Source organism: Canis aureus, chromosome 15 (assembly GCF_053574225.1).
Source record: "Canis aureus isolate CA01 chromosome 15, VMU_Caureus_v.1.0, whole genome shotgun sequence".
Lineage (NCBI taxonomy): Eukaryota > Metazoa > Chordata > Mammalia > Carnivora > Canidae > Canis > Canis aureus.
Genome location: NC_135625.1, coordinates 66,421,134 through 66,436,051, shown reverse-complemented (window position 1 = coordinate 66,436,051; position 14,918 = coordinate 66,421,134). Strand labels below are relative to the sequence as shown.

Genomic DNA, 14,918 nt, shown 5'->3' with positions numbered 1-14,918 from the left:
ACTCACTACCTCCTCTTCCTCTCCCAGTGGATGACAACAACGACATCATCATCATCATCATCATTATCGTTGTTGTTGCACACAGGGATGCCATTTGAGCAGTCTACACTCCCAGAGCGCCCCTCCCTTTGACTCACCCTCTCAAGGCTTCACACAGCAGTTGAGTCTAAAACTATAAATCTGATTAGGTGTCGGGGAGTCAAGCTGGTGTCTGAGGCAGGGAAATCCTAAACAAAGCACCCCCAGATCTTCTCTTTAGGAAAACTTGAAATAATTTACTAGAGTTGTTCTATACGAGATTAGCAATTTTAATACCACGGCCCAACACCAACACAGTTACCCACAAAAGCTGCAGCCCCTCTCACACCTGAGCAAGGGCTACAGCCCGGGCCCCCAGGAGCCAGCCCTGCCTGGGGCCCTGTGGGCTGCAGCTGCTCAAACCACTCACTCTCTACAAGATCTTTCTATCTCTTCATGTGCCTCTTACAAAACTCTCCCCTTTGGCCCCCGGGCACAGCCACGCAGGCTTTTCCCTCCTTTCCAGGCCATGCCAGTCCCCTTCTCACTCCTGAGAATCTCTGCATCTGTTGCATGGGCCAGTGAGCCCCTGTGCTCATTCTCTACCCACGTCCATTTGGGGCAGGCTTACCAGGAAGTCCCGGATGAGGCTTGCCTCCTTCATGGGACTTCTCCTTCTTAACTCTTATTCCTGGTAATTCCAAGCCTGGGTCTCCCTTCTCTGGTGAGAAGGATTCATGGCACAGAGACCATCTCTTTTGCTCACCACAGTATCCTGAAAATCTCACTCAGAGCCTGGTGCATATAGGTCAGTGTTTTGTATGAATAAATGAAATAATAAATTGAGGAATTCAAAAGCTGGATGTTTTTTACAGGATTTAGAAATAATGAAACATCACTATTATAAAGCATCTGAACTTACCCCCAAGTCCCTCTTTAGAATCTCCATTAAATTTGATCTTGTTTCTTCTAAACTTTTTCCTTCAAACACTAGATTTTAGGCTAAATGTTTTTAAATAAATTTATTTTTTATTGGTGTTCAATTTGTCAACATATAGAATAACACCCAGTGCTCATCCCATCAAGTTTTATGCTAAAATTTATTTCTTGCTGTTTCATTTAGTAATGTGTATTATTCTGGTCACTGCAATGTATATGTATTTTAACATGGTGTTTATTTTTTTATTTTATTTTTTTTTAATTTTTATTTATTTATGATAGTCACAGAGAGAGAGAGAGGCAGAGACACAGGCAGAGGGAGAAGCAGGCTCCATGCACCAGGAGCCCGACGTGGGATTCGATCCCGGGTCTCCAGGATCGCGCCCTGGGCCAAAGGCAGGCGCCAAACCGCTGCGCCACCCAGGGATCCCTAACATGGTGTTTAAACAGACTTCTAAGAGTTATAGAAATTCAGTGATCATTACTATTTTATTTAACAAATATTTAGTAGGAACTACCACATGCTAGGCACTATCATAGGCACTATCTTATGTATTATTAATAGTCAATCAAAACAGACATAGCACTACTGTTGTGGAATAAAGCAACTTCTTAAAAGCTAACCCATTAACTTCTGGTATGTGACATACTTGTAAACTGAAAAATTTATGTACCAAAAATATTTGCTTAGAGCCGATGACAAGAGGACTAGAGGTAACCTTAAAGATAGTTCTGGTCCTTCTTTTTATAGATTAGAAAAAAACTTATTCAGAGAAGTAATCAAACCTAACCAGAATTAAAATGCTGGAAAGTGGCAGGACCACAAGCAGACAGACCTCTGGATTCTCAAAAGCCAGTATTTCCTAATATTCTAGTCTGAATTTTAGGTTCTTTCATTTGTAAGGTGTCAATAAATAAGGAAACTCATTTCAGGATTTGCAAATCAATCAACATGATACACACATCAATGAGAAAAGATAAAAACCACGTTATCATTTCAATAGATGCAGAAAAAGCATTTGACAAAGTACAACATACATTCATAATAAAAAAAAAACCTCAACAAAGTAGGTCTGGAGGAAACATACCTCAATATGAAAAAGACCATCTATGAGAAACCCACTGCTAACATCATCATCAGTGCGGGAAAAACTAAGAGGCTTTCCCCTTTGGTCAGGAACAAGACAAAGATGCCCACCTTTTATTCAACATAGTACTGGAAGTCCTAGTCACAATATCAGACAAGAAAAAGAAAAAAAGACTCAAATCGGAAAGGTAGAAGTAAAACTCTTACTATTTGCAGATGACGTGATACTATATGTAGAAAATCCTAAAAACTCCACCACTAGAACTGATAAATGAATTCAGTAAATTCAGCAAATCAATATGTAGGAATCTATTGCATGTCTATATGCTAATAATGAAGGAGCAGAAAGAGAAATTAAGAAAACAATCCCATTTACAACTGCACCAAAAATATTACAAATACTTAGGAATAGATTTAACCAAAGAGGTGAAAGATCTGGACTCTGAACACCATAAAACACTGATGAAAGAAACTGATGATGACACAAATGGAAAGACATCTCAGGCTCATGGATTGAAAGAACAAATATTGTTAAAATATCTATTCTACCCAAGCTATCTACAGATTTAAAGTACTCTCTATCAGAATACCAATGCATTTTTCACAAAACCTAAACAATCCTAAAATTTGTATGGAACCACAAAAGACCCCAAACAGCCAAAATAGTCGTGAAAAAGAAAAACAAAACTAGAGGTATCACAATTTCAGAGTTCGAGTTATATTACAAAGTTATACACAGTGATCAAAATAGCATTTTGTACTGGCACAAAAACAGATCAGTAGACAAGAATCGAAAACCCAGAAATAAACCCACAATTATATGGTCAATTAATCTTTGACAAAAGAGGCGAGGATATGCAATGGGAAAAAGTTTCTTCAACAAATGATGTTGGGAAAACAGGACAGCTACATGCAAAAAAGTGAAACTAGACAGCTGTCTTACAGCATACACAAAAATAAACTCAAAATGGATGAAAGACCTAAATATGAGAGCTAAAACCATAAAAATCCTAGAAGAGAGCACAAGCAGTCATTTCTCTGACCTCAGCCATCACAACACCTTTCCCTTGTCTCCTGAGACAAGGGAAATAAAAGCAAAAATAAATGATTGGAACATAAAAACAAAAAGCTTCCTCCACATGCAAAGAAAACAATCAACAAAATTGAAGGGCAATCTATTGAATGGAAGAAGATATTTGCAAATGGCATATCCAATAAAGGATTAGTATCCAAAATATATGAAGAATTGATACAACTCAACACCAACCCCCCCCAATAATCCAATTAAAAAATGGGGCAGAAGACATGAAGAAATATTTCCTCAAAGAAGACATCCAGGTGGCAAACAGATGTATGGAAAGATGTTCAACGTCATTCATCATTAGAGAAATACAAATCAAAACTACAGTGAGATATTATCTCACACCTATCGGAACGGCTAAAATCAAAAACAGAAGAAACAACAGGTGTTGGCAAGGATGTAGAGAAAAAGGAACCCTGTTGGTGGGAATGCAAACTAGTACAGCCACTCTGGAAAACAGTATTGAGGGTCCTCAAAAAATAAAAAAAAAAGAACTACTCTATAATCCAGTAATGGCACTACCGAATATTTACCCAAAAATGCAAAAATCCTAATTGAAAGGGATGCATGCACTCTTCTGATTAATGCAGCCTTATTTACAATAGCCAAATTATGAAGCAGTTCAACTGTCCAACAACTGAATGGATAAAGTAGATGTGAAATATATATGCATAATGTAATATTACTCAGCCATAAAAAAGAATAAAGTCTTACCATTTGCAACAACATGGATGGAGCTAGAGTGCATGACACTAAGCAAAATACCCCAGAGAGAGACAAATACCATATGATATCATTCATAAGTGGAATTTAAGAAACAAAACAAGCAAAGGAGAGAGAGGCAAATCAAGAAACAGACTTAACTACAGAGAACAAAATGATAGTAACCAGAGGGGAGATGGGTGGGATAGGTGATGGGATTTTACAATGTACACTTATCATTATGAGCAGTGACTAAAGTATAGAATTGTTGAATCACTATATTTACACCTGAAGCTAACCTAACACTATATCTTAACAATATTGGATTAAATTTTAAAGTTTAAAATAAAGAAGGTTTAAAAAACAAAACAAAACAAAACAAAAAACCCCAAAAGCAAAAAACAAAACAAAAAGAAACAGAACAAAACCCAGGGAAAGACTAAAAGAGCCAAAAGAAAAACCCAGATTCACAGTCACCAGTTTTCTATTTATTAATCTTAGAAACCCAAACGGCTCTAATTAAAACAGCCAATAGATTGAAAGAGCTAATAAATCATTCCTAGCTGCATCAATATTAAGTCCATTACAATATTTTAAAATTTAAGGAAGCCAACTTTTTAAAAATGTCTGAGATTTTTTAAAATAAGAAAACCACTAAACAGCACAAAGGATAAAGTCAGGATACCACTTATCCTCTGGCAAAGTTAAAACACACTAAATAAAACGGTCAGTGTAATTTTTCTCTAGAACACCTCTACTCTTCTAGCTCAGCATCTGAATGTTCTTTATATGCTCTTTCTTCCAAATGTTCTTTATATGCTCTTCCTCTACTACATTTGGTTCCAATGAGTCTTACTCTACACCAAGACTTGCTGATACTCTGTAAGATCAAATATACAACCTTTTCATGCTAAAATGTCAAGTTTTACTTGTCATACATGCTTTATGTCTAATTCTACACATGTAATTTTGTGCCAAAGCACACTTCAGTTTATATGCAGAATATGCTGGAAAATAAGCAAAATATTCTATTTCAAAGTACTGATTCCAGTTTTCTAATTGTCCCCACCGAGTGCCCAAAATTCATACATGGTTGATCTGAGGTTCTCAAAAATTCACGTCTTCATCTATTTAACTCAGAAGTTTGTTTATTTTTGAGAGAGAGAGAGAATTTGCACATGTGTGCAGCGGAGAAACAGAGGGCAAAGCAGAGAGAGAATCTAAGCAGGCTCCACACCCAGCATGGAGCCCAGACACGGGGTTCCATCCCACAACTCTGAGATCAGGACTGGAGCCAAAAATCAAGAGTCGGATGCTTAACCACACTGAACCACCCAGGCGCCCTGTATTTAACCCAGAAGTTTAAGGAGGTTATTTTTACCTTGTATTTTCAATATCCCCTAGGGAGCCTCCCGCCTACGTACTTAAACACTTATTACTAATATTACAGCAAAGAAATCCGAAACTAAGTCTAAAAGGAAACAAGTGAGCATATCAGAAAAACGTTTTAAAGGTCAGAGGACATGCTGACAGCAAACAGCTGACCTGCTGGTATCTGGGTGACCTCTCTGGAGCAGATGGGGGGACAGAGTTTGGGTGGGAGATGCTTCTTAGGAATGAGGCATCTGTGTGATGGGGGAAACAGGAGCAGGCAGGGGAGTGAGCTGTGACAAAGCCCCTACAGAACTGGCACCCACCCAACAGGGAGCACTGCAATAAGCACTGTCAGAGTGTTACACGCAAGGGCACAGGGCCTGGCTGGCCCTCCTGCTGCCATTGGGCTCAGACGCTGCAAGAGGGCCAGACCTGGCAGCTCTCTGTAAGATTGCTTGGAGTGATAACATACAACACAGATTATCAGAAAAGATAGGCTTATCTGTCAATGTTGCAACTTTAGAAATATACCACTTTACAAAGTATGAAGCATCTGTCTCATGACCAGGCCATCAAAACCGTGGATAGCCTTAAGCAGACTTCACAAAAAATCAGTTGTGAATGGTTTTTAGGTAAGGGGTAAAATATTTCCCCAATAAATCATATCATGTAGCCAAAAAACTCTGGAGGCCCAAAAAGCCAATGGCTATCAAAAACAATGGACAAAACTAAACAAAATACATACTTAGGAAATTATGTAGTTTTCAAAAGTACTCTGGTACAGTAGACCTTTGACACGACAAGGTGTACCTACCATCTGTGGTCACTGACACCCAGGAGTTAACACTCAAGTTTTCAGACACAGATTCTGCAGGTTTGTACAGGAAACCAGGGCACAAAATGCCACCAATCACGGGCAGAAACCAACAGCAATGCCGGCTGGACCTAGTGAAGCCTCAACAATCACACCATGTGCACACATATAATTCTACTTCACTTTCATCTCTGCCTCGGAAAATAAAGATAGTGGAATGGAACACGAGGTAAACAGGTCACATAGGAACAGGGAGGTTGTATATTTAAGGACTTCTCTCAGAGACTGTGTTGTTCCAAAGAGTTATGAAAAGTTAAAAGAATCCATAATAAACAAGCTTTCTAAAAAAACAAAAAAACAAGCCTTCTAACAGTTCAAACTGTGAACTAACCAAACAGCCTATTTCTCAAGAGTAACGGTGCACAAGACTCCTTCACTGACTAAATAAACGACCTCCAAGAATCTTGAAAAATACATCTTCTTTGATATTAGTAATTCAGAGTCTCATTAGTAATAAAAGGGCTTCTAAGAAAAATGAGCACTTACAACAGCCTTCCACTGAACACTCATCAGAGCATCAACTGAATAGAAAGGTTATGGGAAATGCTAGCTTTAGTGAAGTATTTTAAATCATTTTGTTTACTACAAGACTTCAGAGGCCTTACTAAGTGGATATACCTTATGAATCGCCATCACAGTAACAATTTAAAGCCTTTCCCACTCAGGCTGACTTGGCCACAAGAGTATTTTTTTCCCCGAACCTATCTCAGGACAGAGTTTTAAAAAAACAAAACTAAACAAAAAACCCACAAAACTATGTTTTCAAGGAACAACAGAGCTTTTCTTTTTCTTTTTTTAATAAGATAATTCTGCACCAATCCCTACTTATTCCTAACATTCTTGGATCAACCAGTTTTACAATTTTTTCTTTAATAATGAAATATACCTCACACTTCACTTGATGAAATAACACATCCTTGTTTTTGTGAGCTAAAATGCTATTGTTCAAACTAGTCCCCTGTTAAAGGGCTTCTAGGTGCTTATTTCTTAACAGTTATAAGTGATACTGCAACAAGCAGCCTTCTGAGAACTTCTCTCCTGCTGACTTGAGTGTGCACAATAAATGCCTATAGGTGTCTGCCTGATAAATGGACTATGGAACCATCTACCAGGTGAGAACACACAGGAGAGGAGGCACAGATTGTGGGAGATAGTTTACTTTTGGACACAGTGGATCTAAGGAGCTTGTGAGTCATCCTAGGAAGCTGGGTTGTGGAGAGATCATCTCTGACAGGCACCACCAGGATCTTTGGGAACCAGTCAGAGAAATTATACAGAGAGATGGGCTCAAACTGATTCCTGAGAACATTGGCAAACTGACTAGAAGACGGGGAACCAGAGTCTGTATCTGCAAAGTTACAGCCCCAACGAGAGGACCCCTATCCTGGAGGCCACAGAAAAGAGGGCCATGGTCGGCGGGGCCTCATCATGGTCATAGAAAAAGCTCTGCTCTTTACTTCTTGTGTGACCTTGGGTAAATCACTTGACGTATCTCACGGGGGTCAGGAATAATGAGGCAACATAGTGAATCAATGCTAGCTCTTATTTTCATCATCACGACGATAATCTGAAATGCAGCTTCTGGCTTTAGTTTTAAGTCACTAGTGACACCTCAGTAAGGAAAGTCTCACTGTGGTTTTAAGGATAGAAATCAAACGGGAATGGACTGGGAGGTACAGAAATGCAGACTTTTTTGGCCACAAAGGAGTGAAGAACGCTGGAAGGGGGTTGTGAGGTCTGAGAAAGAGAGAGAGAGCCAGGGTCAGGAGGGCAGAAGGCTGTGGTTGGCAGCGGGAGGTCGGATCACTGACCAGGGAAATAGCGCGGTCTGAGCAGGAAGGCCTAGGCTGCGGGGCCAGGCCTGAGGAGGACAGAACAGAATGGCGTTCGAGGAAGTGTCAGTCAAGGCACAGGGAGCAACGTCCACATGGGTGGGGAATCACCTGAGGTGGTGGGTGCTGAGGAACTGAGCTGGCGCCTGGCTCTCCGATGAGCTTCTGGCGTCCGCGGTGAGCAGGTGCCCACCACGGGGAGGAGAACTGGCCGCGCACGCCCCCGGAGAGTCAGTCTGACTGCAGCTCTAAACCTCACAGGGCTTGTGGAATGTGGGAGAATATAAACGGCCACAGCTTGGCTTCCAGGAGGCTTACCATCTGAGGATGAGCAGGACGTTTAAGGAATGGAGACAGGCTACAGAGGAGCTTCGTATTCCCAGGGCAGGACTCCAGGGAGCTTGGTGAAGAAGTAAGGTGGGGGAGGAGGTGAGGGGAGAGGGTAAGGTTTTGGCAGAGAAGGCAGGCAATGCAGCTCCAGGAGTGCTTGGTCAGAGACGGAAAGATGGCCTGAGGGCTTGCTACTGGGATGTGACCGTGACTGGGAGACACAAAGGGGACCGAAGCCTCTAGTTGTAGGAAGGAGGATGGCCTCCCCTTTGTAAGACTCGGCCACGGCCTTCCAACTGGCCTATGGGGCCAAGCATTTTTTTTTTTTACTACACATCTAACAGTTTGTATTCTCCTAATGTATTATTCCCCTTCGCAATTCCTCACCGTAGAACACACAGGAATATAAATTCTTAAGACCTTTAAGGAACATAACTACCTCTCCACACAAGAGGAGAAACCCGCATGTTTTAAAGTAACAAGAGGGGCAGCCCAGGTGGCTCAGCGGTTTAGCGCCGCCTTTGGCCCAGGGCGTGATCTTCGAGACCCAGGATCAAGTCCCAAGTCGAGCCCCCTGCATGAAGCCTGCTTCTCCCTCGGCCTGTGTCTCTGCCTCTCTCTCTCCCTCGTGGCTCATGAACAAATAGATAAAAACAAAAATAAATAAATAAAGCAACAAGAGAATCATAGCCCCTCCTCAGTTTCACCTCAACGACTCCAAAAGTCCAGATACCACTTTTGCATACGAGTAAAGTCCTGTTTACTGTCAGACCAAACACATCCAGCAGATGCTGCTGTAGAAGCCAACGCTGAGTGCTAAAGCAAGATAAATCAGAGTTGTACCAGGAACACAAGAAGCAAAGTTTTTTTTTTTTTTTTTTAAAAAGACTACCTACAGTGCTTCATTTAGGCTGATGGCTTCTGAAAATCTAAAAAGATAAAAGCACCATTGACTTAAAAAGTTAGTTTCTTCTAAAAATAAAGGCTCTATTAAAGCTAGTGAAAACACAATTAAAATTCACTGTTAAAAAACAAAACAAGCTCTTCCTGTAAGTGATCTGAGGTGATCCACTATCCTCATGACCCAGAAAACCCCACAAAATCATGCAAATCAAGTGATTAAAATCTTCGTGTTCACTTTGAGAAACTTGCCCAGAAAGAAAAAAAAAAAGAAACTTGCCCAGGCCGTCATACACACATCGGAAGAGCTGCCACGTCTCTGAAGGATGTTACCTTTCAGCTGCGATGTGCACCATTCTGTCGAGAGATGGTGGAGCCGGGTAGGTGAGCCAGGCCGGACTGGGGGCCCAACACGGCTGGCAGCCCAGACAGTGGATTTTTTTCTGCACGTGCTTAAAAACAGAGAGCTGTGGGACTGAAGGATTTAGATGTAGATCCTCTGTCACTGGGCACATCCAGGTGAATGAGATCCCAGTGTGGTTGGATTAACCCCCTCGGGAGCATTCCCTGCCACTGGGAGACAATTTTGACTGAAACAGAGGGGACTGTTCCTAGACCAGAAGAGGGCACTGCGCAGAACCAGAAAGGTTTCCCAAAGGAAACTGAAGAAATAAAAAAAAACAAGACTCAATTTAGCTTTCCTAGGTGGGTAACATTTTAAATCTGATTACATCCGAAATGATCCTATATTGGGTCTTACCCAATATAGGAATTACTTATTTTCTGACACTTGGTTAAAAGAATGAACAACCCCTGGGCTCTGATTTGCAGGGTGGCACAGAAGACAACGAACTGGCCACCAATGATTTACACCTAGGGTAACTCTTGCGAATGCACAGCAACACATATGCATTCACTGTATGGTTTATGTGAGCAACAGCCAAAACCAAACCTGGAAACGACCTACATGTCCACTAATGGGAGAGGTCACAGATAAACTGTAGGAGGCTCAGTCCCACGACAGATTACACACACCTTGAGTCAACTGCATCTACATACCTCAGCATGGATCAATTTGAGAAAGACACTTGTGTGGAAAAGGTGACAGAAAATACATCTGGGTATGATCATGTTTTATATATAATATTGATTTTTTTTTTAAAGAGTACTTCTATGGGAGGAGAGAAGGCACGTTATCTGGCTAAGGCATGGGCCACCATAGTGCTTCTGTTTAAAAACAACAACAAATACCATACTTGTTAGAGATATGTTCTCTCCTGCATGAAATGGTATGATGGCTGGGGTTTACTCTAAAATACTGCAGGAAAAAAGATGAGTGACAGATATGTACATTGTAGTTCCTATTTGGATAATAGGACTACTATTACTATGGAATAATAAAAAGCTAACAGCAATCTAAACAAACCTACACAATACACAAAACAAAAATAGAAAAGCAAGAGGCTGGGAGGGAAGGGCAATTCAAGATCGTACAGGGACTTTCAAAGACTGAGAAGCAGCACATGGGGAGCTTCCAGGTGGAGTGGGGCGCAATACTGGAAACAGTGTATTCAGGAAGGTAGGATGTGGGTTCACAGGTGCTCACTGCAGGAGTATGTAGCTCACTGCAGCGCATGCCTGGACACGCCGCTGTGGTGTTCTATGGAGAGCTCTGTGATGTTCTATGGAGAGCCAGCCTATACATGATACATAAGAAAACGATACATAACACAATTCGGCGGGTTAAAGGGTACTCAGTGCCATTCAGAACTGAGATCACAAAGTTGCTAAGCTGAGAAATTCTTAAATTTTTCTTTTTAGAAATTCTTAACTTCCACTGAAGTTTCAGATGTAGACAGTACCTGGACCAGAGGCTGAATCAGCCCACCCGCCTGAAGGGTACAGCCGAGGTACAAGTGCCCTGCAAGAAGACTACAGCTCCTGGCTGTGAACTCTGCAGGCCATTCTGTTGGAGACTGAAACAATACACGTCTACACTTTCACTCTAATGATTCCAGGAGGCCGCCCCAAGCAGGATGGTGTGGCGCATCTACTCTGCCCACACAACCCTCTGCACACCCACAGCTCCACCCAGCTCCCCGTCCTCCTTTCCTTCCCCGAATCATAATGTCCCCAAAACGGAAGGCCTCCCTCTCTGCCTTTCTTCCCATCTCAGTTAACAAGAGCTTCAGGTGCCCAACTCAAAGCCCTGTGGTAATGAAAGCACCGCCTGCCTCCCTAATAGCCTGTGCTCCCACCTTCTCCATCATGGACACTCCGCCCTCCTCTCCAGGCCCTCTGTGGACACTTGACATTAGGGCCCCTGCTGGGCCTCCTCACTGCCCTCCCTACATTCAACCCAACCAGCCCCCTCTGTATTTTGTGGCTCTGACTCCTCTCCTCACCCTGTTGTGAAATCCATTCCATCAACGCCCCCCTGGTAGCTCCCGAATCTGCACAGCATTCTGTACCCATCGTAACTCCAGTCCAAGAGCTATCATCCCACCTGGGTCACAGACACGACTCTCTTCACTGGTCTTGTTGCCACCAGTCCTGCCCGCTCCGATGCACCCTTCACACTGCTGCCAGGGTTACTTTTTTTTTTTTTCCCCTGGGTTACTTTCTAAAACAAACACAGGGCAGCCCAGGTGGCTCAGCGGTTTAGCGCTTTAGCGCTGTCTTCGGCCCAGGGTGTGATCCTGGAGACCCGGGATCGAGTCCCACGTCAGGCTCCCTGCATGGAGCCTGCTTCTCCCTCTGCCTGCGTCTCTGCCTCCCTCTCTCTTGTGTGTCTCTCAGGAGTAAATAAGTAAAAAATCTTAAAAACAACATCAACAACAACAACAACATACAGCCATTCATTCTGTTAAGTGAATTTAACTCCAGTGACCTTGGTGTACACCCTACCACACCCATGAGCACCCCAGTGTGGCTATAAACTGTGTAAGGGAAGGACCTGATATTTACTGCAGCCTATGATGCTAGACTCTCTGCCAACAGGAGCTCTAATACTCTCATTTAATCCTTACAGTAACTATATTCTCTGCATGGTACCATCTCTTACAGATGAGTAAAGTTAAGCTCAAAGATATTAAGTAATCTGTCCAAAGTCACTGCAAATAAGTAGCAAGGACTCGGACCCAAGTGTTCAGAGTCCAAAGCCACGTTCTTCCCATCACCCTATCCCACACTGCTTCTTTAGAGAGGTGGAGATTTCTTACTCCACTTCCTTAAGCATGCTACCAAGAGCTTACAACCTTGGCTTCCAAAGGAACCACGCAAAACAACGAGCCACAACTTCATGATGTGAAAATGTCCAAGGCCAAATGACTGCAAACAAAAAGTCCAAGGAAGAGCTAGGAAATTCATGAAATGGTCATTTATTTACACATGCACCTCGTAATCTATTTAAAACCATGTTATTTGAATATTCATTAATTAGTAAATGTTAATTATTTAAAATTTTAACTTTTTTTTTTTAAAGATTTTATTTATTTATAAGAGACACAGAAAGAGGCAGAGACACAAGCAGAAGGAAAAGCAAGCTCCATGCAGGGAGCCCAATGTGGGACTCAGTCCCAGAACCCTAGGTTCACACCCCGAGCTGAAGGCAGATGCCCAACCACTGAGCCACCCAGGCATCTCATAATTTTAACCTTTTTAATCAAGAAGAAATCTTGGGGTGCCTAGGTGGTTTAGTCTGTTAAGTCTCTAATACTTATTTGGCTCAGGTCCTGATCTCAGGATCCTAAGATTGAGTCCCATGTCTGGGCTCCTTGCTGGGCATGGAACTTGCTTAAGATTCTCTCCCTCTGTACCCCCCAACCTTTAAAAAAAAAAAAAGTAATCTTAAAGATGCTAGAACAGGGGCTAATATCTTATAAATCCAAGCCAGCAATTTGCACATTCAAGAATCAGGATTCTACTTGTACACCGACCAGAAAGGACACTTACCATCTTAGATAAGTCTACATGACTTTATTACTGAATTTAAAGGCTTGCAAACTTTATACTTACTTATAAAACATATTATTCCATTTCTACATAGAACTAAAGGAACAATCGCAATTAAGTTCAAACAATTACAGTTGACAAGAAGCATAAAAAATTTCAATTAGTACCTTAATAGATGGCTTTTAGAGACATTACCTGAATTGTCTACTCATTTAAAGTCTTTCAAAGCCTTTCAATCCAGTTATAAAGAGAAGCAACAGAAATACATGGCCACATGGAAAGTAGGTTCTGCTAGTTCTCAACCAATTCAAAACCAAATTCCCAAGACCTGAATGTATCTTAGGTGCTTAAATTGCCTTGTTTATGTCTTTACTCAAAGCTAGTCATTAAACATTCAGGGCATTACCAGACCAGGTTCTGTTAACATAAACTTACCAAATGACCCATCAAGTCTAGTGCTAGGTATCCACCCAAAAAACAAGATAACATATGTCCACCCAAAGATCCATGTACAAATAGCACAGTTTTATATTAGCCTCAAAGTGGAATAACCCAAATGTCCAGTAATAGGTGAATGGCTACGCAAAATGTTGTACGGTACCAAAGAACACAATTTGGCAATAAAAACTGAAGTACCGATATGTGCTATAGTACAGCATGGGTGACCATCAATAACATCATGTTAAGTGAAAACCAGATGCAAAAGACCACACATTATGTGATTCCCTTTGTTACATGAAATGTCCAGAACAAGCAAACTTAGGGACAGGCAGTAGAGTGGTGTTTGCCTGGGGTTGGGGATGGAGAATAACTGCAAATAGGTACATGGGATCTTTCCTAGGTGATGGAAAGGTTCTAAAACTGATCATGCGGTGGCTGCACAACTCAGTAGCTTTTGTTAAAAATCACTGAATTATGCATTTAAAACAAGTGAACTTTATGGTATGTGAATTATACATCAATAAAACTATTAAGAAAAGAAAAGACAGCAAACTAGCTATAAATTTTTATGGGTCAAATTTAGTTCATTCACAAAAAAGGAATGTATCTCTCTCTACACGATGACTAGGTTCTGCACACATTCTGCACAGGTAAGGCCCTTAGCACAAACAACAGTCAACAGTATTACTGAGTGTCCCACCGGAAAGAGAACTTTTAGAACTGCTGTTTAAGATGTTACCAAAAAAAAAAAAAAAAAAAAAAAAATTGTTACCAACAGAGGTGTTTACCATATTCCCCTGCAACATATATAAACAAGTGAAAATGTAATTTAAAAGGCTTAGCTTGGGCAGCCCGGTGGCTCAGTGGTTTAGCGCCGCCTTCAGCCCAGGGTGTGATCCTGGAGACCCCAGATCGGGTCCCACGTCAGGCTCCCTGCATGGAGCCTGCTTCTCCCTCTGCCTGAATCTCTGCCTCTCTCTCTCTCTCTCTCTCTCTTATGAATAAATAAATAAGATCTTTTTTCTTTAAATAAAAGGCTTAGCTTAAAAAAAAAAAGGCTTAGCTTAGCTGATGGTGCTAGAGAACATGTCCCATGGCATGATTTACTACATTAAAGGCATCGACCAATAAATAAATAAATAAATAAATAAATAAATAAATAAATAAATAAATAAATAAAATAAAGACATAGACAAAAACTGCAATATGAACTCAACGGGTCTGAAAGAAATCATTCCTGGCTGCAATGATCAAGAAGACTTCACAAGATGTGGGCTTTGAACTTTTTCTCAGGGATGAACAGGTTCTGAACAGCAGGAGAGGCACAGGGAGGGTGTTTCACAAGGGACAAAAGGCATGGGGCTGGGTGAGGGGTATGTGGAGGCA

General features: G+C 41.5%; 1 protein-coding gene across 6 annotated transcripts in view; it reads right to left on the bottom strand.

Annotated features, from left to right (window-relative positions):
* The window catches only part of CUL1 (cullin 1), a 95,367-nt gene that overhangs the window by 60,082 nt on the left and 20,367 nt on the right, over positions 1-14,918 (bottom strand). The window lies entirely within an intron of this gene.